Raw genomic sequence first — 12,869 nt, 5'->3', positions numbered from 1 at the left:
TTGCTTCACCTTTCAGAGGCTGCGGTTTATTTTACTATTTGTGCCTCTTGGGGAGTTGGAGAGAATTTTTAGTACTTGAGCAAATTTGCCTTTGTGTTTTGTTAGTACATGTCTGTGCTCTCTTATTATACAACTCAAGAGGGTGAACAGCTGTCTCTCTGGGATTGCTGCCAAAAGGAAGTTGTAGTCCCTCCCCCGTCCCTTGTCCCTCCCTGTCTTGTAGGTCCTATAGAGGGAAGAAGCACCAAGCATTCATTTAACCACTCTTTGGTGGACCTATTATGTGCTTTGTGCAAATTAATTCATCCACCCTTCCCCCTCTCCAGCCCTTGGTCCATCCACCCTTCATTTAGTGAGTGATCTCAGATGGAGCATCCAGTTTGAGAACCCTATAATGTCAGCAGGGAGTACCTGTGACAGCTAGATAGAAGTATTAAATTTCTAGAGTTATCCAAAGAATGCTGAGCCCCATTCTTGTCTTCAAAGAAAAGTTGGCACAAATGTCTCAAAAGTTTCACACTGTCACACAGTTTATCGGGAGGTCTGTACACGTAACGGCTGCACAAGTGACCAGTGACAGGAGTCAGAGGTGAAGGGTCCTGCCCCAGGGGGAGGTGGAAACTAGGCGGGACTTAGTAGTGGAGGGGGACAGTGCAGGCAAGGAAGGACATGCAGCCAAGAAGTGTCAGTGGGTTGGGCTGAAAGGGTGGCTGCTTGTGGCTGAGCAGTGGTGGACCAAAGACCAGAGAGTCATCAGCCTGGGATGGAGGACTGACAGAGTCAGACTGAGGAACTTCGGGATGTTTTTCTCAGGTCAGAGCTAAGGCTCCCATGATTCCCAGATGGGACCCCGACCTTCAGGCTCCTACCAATTAACATTTCCTTCTGTTAATACCCAGATCCATCTGTAGTTAGCACACACGGTTTGGCTTCTTTTAAAAGGCTCCCTGCACAGTTGGAGCACCGTGGGATCTCCCAGAGGCAAGGACCGCCAGATCATCCCTCCCTCAATCCCCAGTACTCCTAGGAAGCTGGGCTGCTCGAATGGAAGGAAGGATGGGGGGAGTGAGTTCACAGTGAAGTTCATGGCGCCGCACTCTGTCTCTTCAGGTAGGCTGTTCTGTGATAATAAACACATGGCAACTACTTTCTGTTGTGCAGTTATTAAATTTGGGGGGAAGAAATATAATAAAATGTAGACATTTGTAGAGAGGTTGAAAATAGAATAAAAGTGGACGATAAAAATAAAATCGATAACCTCAGGTGTCCTGGAGTCTGCCGAGAGTAAGCAATGTCAGGCACAGGGTGGAGCTGGGAGGAACCACAGGGACCAAGGAATCGGGGCCTTCACGGGCCTCCTCGGAAAACAGGGGCCACCTGCCCCGCCCGCTGGGTTCAAATCCCGACTTCCGCTCTCCCTGCAAGCACAGTCTTCATTCTCAGCTCCCCTCCCCCTGGCTCCGATTAAAACTGGGGTACCCACCAGACCGATCTCTCCCAAGTGCGCCTAAAGATCCGAGGTCCCAGGGGTAAAATGCTTAGCACAGGGGATGCCCCATATAAGTGCTCCTTAAATGTCAGTTGCTGGAAGTATGAATTTACCCTTATGTGCACCGGTTTTTAAAGGAATTGGAAGAGGCAAGTGGAAAAGCCCCAGTAACTGGAAACGAGGGCCTTACTCATGCCAGATTAGATGTCCGCGGAAAAGGGGACCAGAAGGACGTGCGAGAAACCCCCACAAAGAGGTTCTAACAGGTGCATAGGAGGAGTATCTCTGCGCAGATACTCAATGCACACATCTAAAGAAAACGGTAGGTAATAAGTGTTCGGTCTTTAAACTGGATCGGAGATGAAGCTCAGCAAAGCCGAGGTGGGGGTTGGGCGTGGGAAAGGAAAAGGAAGTGGACGGAGGTGGAAGGCGGCTCGTTATATTCCTGATCCGCACTATTAATCTCGGCCAGGAGGGGGCAGAGGGCTGCAATGGGAAGGACGAACGCTTATGTAATTCTTGACCCTTTGCAGACACCGTACCCAGCTTCCTTCGGGGGAGGGTTTAACTGAGCGGAAACGGAAGTCTCGCTCTTTTCCGGCCTCCTCCTTACGCTTGCTGTGAGTGTTTCGCGCGGTGAATGGGGCACTGAGTGGTAATCCGGGGTAATCCACGGTTGGGTGAGATCTGGGGACCTTGGGTGTGGACCGAGGGTGCGGGAGGGGAGGATGGAGTGCGAAGGAGTGGGCATTTCGGGGGGAGGGTGGGGAGGAGAAGCGGGGGTCGTCGCCACTGCCCGCGCCCCGCTGACGCTAACATCGGTCTTCTCCGCAGGTGCCGGCCGCGCTCCCCCCTGCTCCCTCCGTAGCCATGGTGAGTATGACCTCTGCTGGGGCTTTCTCGGGGGAGGGCAGCGGGGGCGGGGCCGCCTTTGCGGGTGTCCCGGTTTCCTGGGCGTGAGGCGCTGGTGGCGGGGGTCAAGTCACGACCGTAAAGAGCGTGTCAGTGCAGCTCACGGGCCTGTTCATTGCGTTGCAGCCTCGCAAAATCGAGGAGATCAAGGACTTCCTGCTCACGGCCCGGCGAAAGGACGCCAAGTGTAAGTGGTGGACCTGGACTGCAAGGGTCGGTGACGACGGTCGCGTGCCCCTGGAGCGGTCCCTCCCTGAGCCTTCTCTGAATCTTCCCCTGGTCCTTCTCTAGACCTTCCCCATGTCCCTCCCCTGGTCCTTCTCTAGACCTTCCCCATGTCCCTCCCCTGGTCCTTCTCTAGACCTTCCCCAGGTCCCTTCCCTGATCCTTCTCTAGACCTTCCCCTGGTCCTTCTCTAGACCTTCTCCTGGTCCCTCCCCTGGTCCTTCTCTAGACCTTCCCCTGGTCCTTCTCTAGACCTTCTCCTGGTTCCTCCCTGATCCTTCTCTAGACCTTCCCCAGGTCCCTCTCCTGATCCTTCTCTAGACCTTCCCCTGGTCCTTCTCTAGACCTTCCCCTGGTCCTTCTCTAGACCTTCTCCTGGTTCCTCCCTGATCCTTCTCTAGACCTTCCCCAGGTCCCTCTCCTGATCCTTCTCTAGACCTTCCCCAGGTCCTTCCCCTGGTCCTTCTCTAGATCTTCCCCAGGTCCCTCCCCTGGTCCTTCTCTAGACCTTCCCCTGGTCCTTCTCTAGACCTTCTCCTGGTTCCTCCCTGATCCTTCTCTAGACCTTCCCCAGGTCCCTCTCCTGATCCTTCTCTAGACCTTCCCCTGGTCCTTCTCTAGATCTTCCCCAGGTCCTTCTCTAGACCTTCTCCTGGTTCCTCCCTGATCCTTCTCTAGACCTTCCCCAGGTCCCTCCCCTGATCCTTCTCTAGACCTTCCCCTGGTCCTTCCCCTGATCCTTCTCTGGACCTTCCCCTGGTCCTTCCCTAGATCTTCCCTTGATTCTTCTCTAGACCTTCCCCAGGTCCCTTCCTGGATCCTTCTCTAGACCTTCCCCTGGTCCTTCTCTAGACCTTCCCCAGGTCCTTCCCTTGGTCCTTCTCTAGACCTTCCCCTGATTCTTCTCTAGACCTTCCCCAGGTCCCTCCCCGGATCCTTCTCTAGACCTTCCCCTGGTCCTTCTCTAGACCTTCCCCAGGTCCCTCCTGATCCTTCTCTAGACCTTCCGCTGGTCCTTCCCCTGGTCCTTCTCTAGACCTTCCCCAGGTCCCTCTCCTGATCCTTTTCTAGACCTTCCCCAGGTCCTTCCCCTGGTCCTTCTCTGGACCTTCCCCAGGTCCCTCTCCTGATCCTTCTCTAGACCTTCCCCAGGTCCTTCCCCTGGTCCTTCTCTAGACCTTCCCCAGGTCCCTCTCCTGATCCTTCTCTAGACCTTCCCCTGGTCCCTCCCCTGATCTCACCAAGACCTGGAGCGTTGGTCCCGGGGCTGTCAGCCGATCCTGGCTGCCTGGGAGCAGGGACTTTATCCCATTTACCCAAAGATAAGACTTTTGGGGGCAGTGTGTTCCCTTGGGCTGGCTGTGAGCATTTTGAAAACCATCCTTCGTTCAGGAGAGTATGTGTCTAAGCAGAGTCCTTACCAGGTGGAAGTCTGGAAGTGTGGGTCTCGGAACCCTGACCTTGGTGCCCCCTGTCGGGTTCTGGGCCCACTGCTGCCTCAGTCCCGGCCCCGCACGGTTAGCTGTAGGAAGCGGTCTGCCTCTCACGTGTAGGAAGGAGTTAGTTTCCTGGGTCTGTAAACAAGAAGGGAGCGATGTGCCAGAAGCCTCCGACAACAAAGCTTTCACTGGGTGATGTACCGGCCCCTGGTCCCCGAGAGTTCTCGCTGGTGTGCCCCATGGGGGAGGGAGTCCTGCTGGCACCGTGTTACTACGGTTGAGGGAGGTGTGGGGGCTCGTGCTTCCTACAGGGTAGATCTTGAGTCCGTACTGGGGAGGTAGTCCAGGGTCCTCATTTTTCTGCCTCATCAAATACTCCTTAAAGCTCCCTTTTCCACTCAGAGATGTGTCCTCAGGAGAGTATCCGATCATTCGTGAAAGCAGAGCCGTGTCTGCTGACGGACTGAGGTGGCCCCGACTCTCACACTCCGTCAGTGGAAGAATGAAAAGATGGTGGGAGCTTGGGGAGAGCGTTCTAGTGGGTCCTGTGCGTGTCGCTGTCACCTTTGATCCTCTGGGACTGTTGGAAGTGGTGGCCACCTGTGGGAACAAGGAGGAAGGTCTACCCTTTCTGGCGTTCTGGGGACCGCTGGTGGCACTGTTGGTGTACTGTCATGCTGTAAAGAGATGTGATGGTGACCGTCCTCATTCAGGCCAGGGAATGTGAGGTTACAGCCTGGTTCAAATCCTAGCCCTTACAGCGGGTGGCCAGCCTCAACAGATTAAACACAACACTGTCTTTTCTCTCTTGAAGGTGGGGCGGGGGCCGGGGGTAATAGCATCTGTCCCACGGGATTGGTGCAAGGGTCACATCAGAGGATCCTTTGGAATCCTTAGTATCATGAAAAAATGGTACCCAATCCCCTCAGATCAGTTTACTTGGGAATGCGGGAGCCTGGTTTTACAGTGTGGTCCCCTGGACACAGTGTGTTTAGGACTTACTGGGTAAACTTTAAAAAATATTTTTAATTATAAATATGCGTAGCAAAACCTTACTATTTTTAAGTGTACGGTTTGCTGGCACTGGAGACGTTCACTGGGCTTTTTTTGATCTTGTGATCTTGCAAAACCGAAACTACACCCAAGAAACACAACACACCATTCTCCCTCCCATCCCTGGCTTCCACCGTTCTGTTGCTTTACTGATGTGACTGCTCTAGAAACCTGTGGGTGACAGCAGCAGCATCTGTCCCTGTGGCCTGGCTGGCTTGGTTTAGACAGTATCTCCGGGCTTCATCCGTGCGGTGACATTCAGTAGCATCTGTCAGGATTTCCTTTCTGAGGCTCAGGGACCCTCCGTGGGGGCTGCCGCAGTTGATCTGTGCGTCCGGCAGTGGTCACTTAGGGGCTTTCTCCCCTTTGGCTGTTTCAGATCCCCTTGCCCTGAGCAGTGGTGTACGGACCCTCTCGCTACTTTCGGTTCTTGGGGCTGGGTGCCCTTACATGGAGGGACCGCACAGTAGGACAGCGTTGAATGAACGCTTTTTCTTAAAGAGCTCCTCGCGTCTTACCTTGAGATTGTCAGAGGCGCAGGGCAGCTGCTAGGAATGATGCAGCGTACTTAGATTTCAAGAGGAATATTGAGATAGCAAAGTAGGTTGTTTGAATGAAGACCTAGTTTGCCAAATCTCCTAAAACATAGGCTAAGGCAGCCATTGCTCTGGGCAGGCTCAGGTGCCGCTTCTTCAGCACCTACCGGACTGGCAGAGATGGATGGAGTCGTGGGTTGTAAGTCCAAGTGAATCCCGTGCTGCTTCTGTGGGGCTGAGGGCCTGTGTGCCCAGCCGTCTGGTCAGATGCGCGGGCTGACCATGTGCAAACCTGTGTGTGGCCCCCGGCCACTGGGTCGGGATGGGCACTAAAGTGCGCTCATGATAAGGAGCTCTCGAGAGTGTCTGAGCTGGTTTTAAACTTAGAATGTAGAGTTTTGATGGATACATGAAATGTCCTCCATGGAAACGCACTAACACGTGTCTGCCGACAGCAAAACCTCAGACCTCGCACCACTGAGCTGGAGTTAACATCTGGGGGCTCTGTTGTCTGAGCTGTGGTCCTGAGACGGGCTTTGGAAGTAGGAAAGAACCTGGAAAATGGGTTTCATAAACTTCAGGAAAAGCTTTAGCACATAACCCTGGGGCTAGATGGAGGATCCTGAAGGAAGTAGTTACCATCGCCCCGGGGCCCCAGAACTGATTCCCAGGAGAGGGGAGGTGGTTACAGAATGTTCTCACATGCGTTCCATGTGTCAGATACAGCAGGTAAAATTAAGCCCTAGGCTCTGACATACTGATAAAAGGGAAGTGTAGGTTTCTGATGCTGCTTTAAATATTGAAGTCCTAGAGGGCCTCTGGCTTTCTGTTTCTGCAGAGGGGACGGTCCAGGGAGGGGAGCAGAGGCCTGAGCGTGGTTGCCAAAAGTGCCGCTTCGCTGCATAAACAGCAGGTGAACTGTGTGATGTCTCTTCTGTGATACCATTTAATTCTTGATTCCGGTCTCTGGTAGCCGTCAAGATCAAGAAAAATAAGGACAATGTGAAGTTCAAAGTTCGGTGCAGCAGATACCTTTACACGCTGGTCATCACGGACAAGGAGAAGGCAGAGAAACTGAAGCAGTCCCTGCCTCCAGGTGAGCGAGCCTGGGCTCCCGAGGGGCCGACCTGAAATGTGGAGGGCTCCTGTGTCGCTGTCTCGTTTCTTGGCGTTGTCCCCAGACTTAGGAAAGTGCGTCTTGTGGCTTGTCAAAGTATCTGTTCTTGCTGTTGGTGGTGGAAGGAGTTATTGGTGTGATTCTCTGAGTTCATCCCGTTCCAGAAGTAGTTTCCCTGGCCCGAGAACAGTTGGTTTCACTCCCGTCTGTGCTTTTCTAACACAGAATAGTAACAGCGAACACTTAACTCTGGGTAACTCTTCCTTCTCCCGACAATCCTGCGAGGTGGGTGCTGTCAACCGATCCCCAGTTTTGCAGGTTGAAAAACTAAATAGGCTGTGAGCCTAGGTGAGACTGAGGCCCATCCTGGGGGGAGGGGAGGGACGGCCCGGAGCGCAGAGCGGGCTCAGGCCGCCCCTTCACACTGCACAGTTGGCCGGTGCGGCTTGACATCGTAGGGACTTCCGAGATCTCTTCATGAAGGCTGAGACATGGACTGCTTTCTGACAGTGTTTTTGTTTTTAATTATCAAACACTAACTTAATGTTTAAAGTTTTTGTTTGTTTTTATTTTTTTAAGATTTATTTATTTAAAGAGAGAGCATGCGGGGGGTTGGGGGGGCAGAGGGAGAGCGAGTCCTGAGCAGACTCCTGAGCTTGTTGCCACATGTGGGGCTCAGTCTCGCGATCCTGAGATCACAACTTGAGCTGAAACCCAAGAGTTGGATGCCTAACGGACTGCGCCACCCAGGTGCCCCCAACACTGACTTAGTGTTTTCTTATTTTTATTTCTTTAGATTTAGAGAGAGAGCTTGCGAGAGGTGCAGAGAGAGAGAGTCTTAAGCAGGTTCCACGCTCAGTACAGAGCCTGACGTGGGGCTTGATCTCACACCCCCGATTAACTTAATATTTTAAGCAAAACTACCATGGTATGCTTAATTTCTGGGTTTGTTAACTCTTTCGTGTAAGTACAAAGTCCAGACAAACACGAGTAAATGTATGTCCTGGGTGACTCAATTTTATATCTCTTCTCCTCTAGGTTTGGCGGTGAAGGAGCTGAAGTGAACCTGATCCACTGATTTGAACTGTATTAAAGTTTTAAAAATTCTTAGAATGTCCTTTGTCTTTAAGGGCAGGAAGGGAAGTGCCACGTGGCCGGCACTTCCGGTGGGATCCCCATGGGAATCCCGGTTGCTACTTTCATCCCTGATCTTTGGCTGTGGTCTCAGTGGACAAGGAAAACCATCCTTTTTTTAGCTTAACTTTGAAAATAAATAGATGGAAACACACAGAAGAGGCAGATATTTGTGGAAGGAAGCCAGTATGCCCTGGTGGGATTTAAAAGTAATCTGGGTAAAGTGAGCTTCCTAATAATGAAAATGGGAGTTACGGGGTGGAGTTGATTAGCTTCTTGGAAATCGCAACAGGCTGAGCCGTCCGGTCCTCCCAGCGCCGCTTTCAGTCCCCCGGGGAAGGACTCCCGGATGCAGGAGTAGCAGACTAAGACACTTTGCTTCCCAAGTGCTGCTTGAGGTAAAGTGGCGCTTCAGAGCCTGTAGGGTGTGAGGAGATTACTGCTAAGAGCAGATGAGTGTCGGTCTAGCAAAATGGGCCACGCTCTCCAGGGGGAGGGGGAGAGGGAGCGGGAAACAGGATCCTGGGACTGAGAGACCCAGTAAATGCAGCTGAAGGTTAGGGGGAGAAGCCAGGGTTCTTGCAGAGAGCTGACCCTAGACCTCAGTTCACAGGGGTAGGCAGGGGGTGTGAGTGCAGCTCACTGTGAGGGCTCAGGTCCCAGCCAGCCCTGACTCCTTGGGGATCCAGCTTCTACTACTTGTCAGCCAACACGATCTTGAGAAATTTCCTCACTGTTGAGCACCATGCACTGGTCCCAGCCCCTGGGAAGAACTGCACGCCTCTGCCTGTAGAGTCACCATGGGAAAATCAAGCAGGGATGGGACAGTGCTGAACAAAGAGACCACAAGGTCAGCTCTCATGGTGGGCATTGGTGCCCCATGGCCAGCAGGTGTCCTATGTGGCGGCTGGGCATTCAGCCTCCTAGGATCCTCTTCTCCCCTCCGAGGACAGCTAAAGGGGTTGGACAAGTGTCCTGTGATGCACACGGTTTAAGCAGAGAAAGCTGCCTCTATACAGCGTGGCCGGTACAACTTGTGTTGGGCTCGTATGTGCAGGGCCAGTTCTTAGGAGGCTGAGCGGGGTCGGCCAGATTGCTTTCCCCACATGGCGTGAGTTGCCGCACAGTCACGGCACGTAACCCATAATCCCACTGATGCTGCAGCAGTCTAGCCGAACGGTGAATACACGAAGAGAAAGTTCAGTGGCATTTCCGGCACCGGGCAATTTTGAGCTGCATGGGATCATATCAGGACAGACCGCAAGGTGGCGACATCCTACAAGTGAGCAGTCTCCAGTGCGGGTCTAGAAATGGTTCACTTGATAAAATGCCCAGAAGCCTAGTGCCTGAATTCATTTAGTTGAGTTTTTTCCTATAGAAATTGTAAGGGAGTTTGAATCCAGTCGCGAGAGGCATGGGTTTCCTCCAGAAGGGGTCCTCAGGCGCTCGGTGACCAGCCCAGGACTTCACAGGTTTCCCAGGAAGAGGGAGGGCTTGCCACTGGACCCCCTTGGCCCCGGCATCTTGTGCAGAGACAGGCCCCTGCTCCTAGGAGACAAACCCTGTGGACATTTGGCTTCCGTGCCTGGAGAAGACACCCTTTCAGGCCACGGTTCTCAACCCCGGCCCTGGTGGCCTAGGCTGATGGCAGAGTCTGATTAAGTTGGTAGGAGTCCTAGGTACATGTTGAGCCCTCGGGTGGCCTGGGTCAACCACTGCTTTGGGTGGCTGATGTCCACTTACCAGTTTGTAATAAAACCGATCACTGGCTGAGTGGCGAGGCGGGGGCCGCAGTTGCTGGTTTGGAATGGGCTGGAGGGCTCTTCTCACTTCAACTCCCGTAAGAGTCCCTGGGCGCTGGTCTCCTGTTCCTGTTCTGCTGCTTTGCTCGCCTGCTCCCCTCCAACAACCACATTTTGGGGGCACCTCACCCAGATCCCCCAAGCTGGAAACTGGAGTCCCCTTAGCAGGCCTCTGAGGAAGAAGCTAGAAGGGTCACTGTCTGGGTGCAGACTGGCAGGCAGGTTCTGCTGTTCACTGCTGCCCCCAGATGGCTGCTGTGCTGGCCCTGAGGGTGTGCCTCCCTAGTTTGTCTTCAAGCCTGTCAGCAGGCCTGCCCCTGCCTCACCCCCTCCCTCTGGGGCTGAACCCTGGCCCCCCAACCACCAGGTCAATCCCCAGCGTGACAGGACGCTTCCCGGAGGCAGGCCCTCCCACTTGGGATCTCTGGTATCTTGCCCTCCCTTCTCTCCCCGGAGCACTTAGAATCACTGTCGAGACTCTAATCTTCTAGAGGAATGCCAAATCCCCAGACTTCCGGTGTTCACGAGGCGGGATCAGCAGCCGGAGCCTCCTGTGCTGTCGCTGTAGAGGGACCAGGAGGGGGAACTGTGCATGTGGCACCAAGCAGGGCCCATCACAGCAGTGCCGGGCTGTGTCCTCACGTCAGTTGTCAGAGCCCACCTGCCGAGGGCCCCAGGACATTCAGGTACATTTTCCTGGGCAGGCAGCAGGCTGGCCTCAAACACCACAATCCTTAACAGGCCTTGGGCAAAATGGCCCTTGCGTACCACCCCCCACCCCCACTCCTTTTTTTTATTTTTAATTTTTTACTTTTTTTTTTTAAGATTTTATTTATTTATTTGACAGACAGGGATCACAAGTAGGCAGAGAGGCAGACAGAGAGAGAGGTGGGAAGCAGGCTTCCTGCTGAGGGGAGCCCGATGTGGGGCTGAGGCTCAATCCCAGGACTTGGGATCATGACCCAAGTCGAAGGCAGAGGCTTTAACCCACTGAGCCACCCAGGCGCCCCTCCTCCCTTTTTTTTTTTTAAATAAAGGTATTTATTTGAAAGTAAGACTGATTGAGGGGCACATGGGTAGCTCAGTCAGTTTAGCATCTGACTCTTGGTTTCGGCTCAGGTCATGATCTCAGGGTCGTGAGATCGAGCCCCACATCAAGGTCCGTTGTCAGCACAGTGTCTGCTTGAGCTTCTCTCTCTCTCCCTCTGCCCCTCCCAGCTTTCTCTCTCTTTCTAAAATAAATAAAATCTTAAAAAAAAATAAAGCAAGGCTTATTGGCAAAACTTAGAGTGAAATTCACCCTCCTTGGTGTCCAGTTCTGTGAATTTTGACAAACATTTACAGTTGTATAAATACCACTGCAATCAATGTTTCCTCTCCCAGAAATTTCCCTCTTACACCGCCCCAGACCCGGGACCAGTCAGCCTCTGCTCTGCTTTCCCGGCCTGCAGTTTGCTCCCCAGCCATGGTGCTCTACTTCCTTGATTCTCCTTTTACGCCCTACAACCCCAGCCGGATTGCGGTCCGAGCTCATAATGGACTGTCTCTCTGCTCAGAACCCCCACCCAGGACGCCCCGAGAAGCTCGCCCTCACCCTCTACCACCAGGAAACTCGTGAAAGCACCCAGCCGGGTTTGCGGCTCATCATTGGGGCGGGTAAAAGCTGCCTCTCCTCCCCTAATAAACTCTAGACCCCATGCAGACAGGAACGTGGGGGGTTTACTGGTCCCATTTTCCCTAGAACGGAGAAGATGCTCAGCCAAAGATAGTTGAATTAATGAAAACCCGTAGGAGAAAAGGAGGTGTCTCCGGCCTTCAGCGCCCCACTGGGCGCCTGAGCTTTGGGCATGCACAGATGAGATGGCCGCAGTCAGACCCGGGGATCCCGACCGCAGGACCGGACTCCCTCTCCTGGCCCCAGGGACCTCTGACAGCGGTCATGGTAGGGACGTCTGTGGTCTGCTCCCCTCCAACAACCACATTTTCAGGGCACCTTGCCCAGATCCCCAAGCTGGAAACTCGGGGGTTCCTCTGGAGTCCCCTTTCTCCCCCATGTCTCTGCCCCCTCTTGTGACCACCCCCAGATTGTGTCCAACTCCAGCCTGATCCAGCAGGACCCCTAACTCCTCCACTCCCACCTAAACGTCAGGTGGCCCTTCACCTTGACCTTGTCCTTGCCTCAAGCACCACCTCCACCTGCCAGCCCCGCCCTGCCCTCCCATCCCACGGTGCAGTCTGCAGTTCCCCAACCCAGCCTTTGCACGCCTGGGGCCTCTGTGAGCGCTCAGCGTACCCCAGCCAGGTGTTCACAAGGCTTGACCAGATCAACCTGAGCGCAACCTGATCCACAGACCCCGCTCTGCTCATGTTTTTCTCCAACGCCCCTCGAAGACAGCAGTTTGCATCTTTCTGTGTGTGCTATTACCAGCCGCCCGCTGAGGCGCCACACCTCTGCTCTGTTCCGTGCCTGGCACATAGGTGCCTGGTGAACGTGTGCTGTGGACAGTCCTGTGTCTCCCCGAGATGTCCAGCCTTTCCGGGCGCTCCCAGGGCTCTCCTCCCCTCCCCTCTGGTCAGCTCCACGGTCCCTCCGGGAGGCCTGCCCGGTGCCGCCTACCAGGCACAATCAAGCTACTTTTCTCAGTCCCCAGGGCTTCCAAAGCCGCATCTGTTAGTTGTTTGGGCAGATAGGCTGGGCGCTCACAGGACAGAACCACTCACTGCTCTGAGTACACGTGGTTTACACAATCGGATGCTCGATAAACGAGAGTGAATTTAGAACTAGTGACCCAGGGGCAGACTGTCGCTCCCTGCCGCCCCCAAACTGTGAACTCACTACCCGCCCTGGATGCTCTAGGAAGGACCACCTCGCCTCGCCAGGACTGCCCTGCTCGCAGCACGCATTGACAATCTATATCCTGATTTGATAATTAGTCACGAGAAGCCCGGGGACTTAGAGACCGCTAAGAAGAAACAGGGGCGTTGGGGGAAGTTTTCACTTCTTGCATCTCTTTCGCTCGCGGGGCCAAGACAGAATGCCCAGCAGGAAAAGCCTGCTGGTTCCCGAGCACCAGCCGCAGCAGCCCGAGGGCGTGCCCAGGACTGGGGTCTGGCCCGGGGGGGGGGGCGGGGCCTGAGCCGGGGCGGGGCGGGGCGGGGATG

The 12,869-nt window shown here is 54.1% G+C and overlaps 1 long non-coding RNA gene across 4 annotated transcripts; it reads left to right on the top strand.

The window, feature by feature from the left end:
- Positions 1 to 2,018: 2,018 nt before the first annotated feature.
- On the top strand, positions 2,019 to 7,878 carry RPL38. Of its 4 annotated transcripts, none has more exons than XR_001178865.2 (5): positions 2,019 to 2,109; positions 2,324 to 2,362; positions 2,528 to 2,588; positions 6,628 to 6,750; positions 7,810 to 7,878. It is a non-coding gene; the product is annotated as a ribosomal protein L38 (long non-coding RNA). The 4 variants fall into 4 exon arrangements; XR_006608365.1 differs by having other exon boundaries at positions 2,074 to 2,144; XR_006608366.1 differs by having other exon boundaries at positions 2,094 to 2,169.
- Positions 7,879 to 12,869: the final 4,991 nt, after the last annotated feature.

The sequence above is a fragment of the Mustela putorius genome, unplaced genomic scaffold (assembly GCF_011764305.1).
Source record: "Mustela putorius furo isolate JIRA1106 unplaced genomic scaffold, ASM1176430v1.1 tig00000873_pilon_pilon_pilon, whole genome shotgun sequence".
Classification (NCBI taxonomy): domain Eukaryota; kingdom Metazoa; phylum Chordata; class Mammalia; order Carnivora; family Mustelidae; genus Mustela; species Mustela putorius.
Note: the sequence above shows the minus strand (reverse complement) of the source record. Positions and strands in the feature narration are given on the sequence as shown.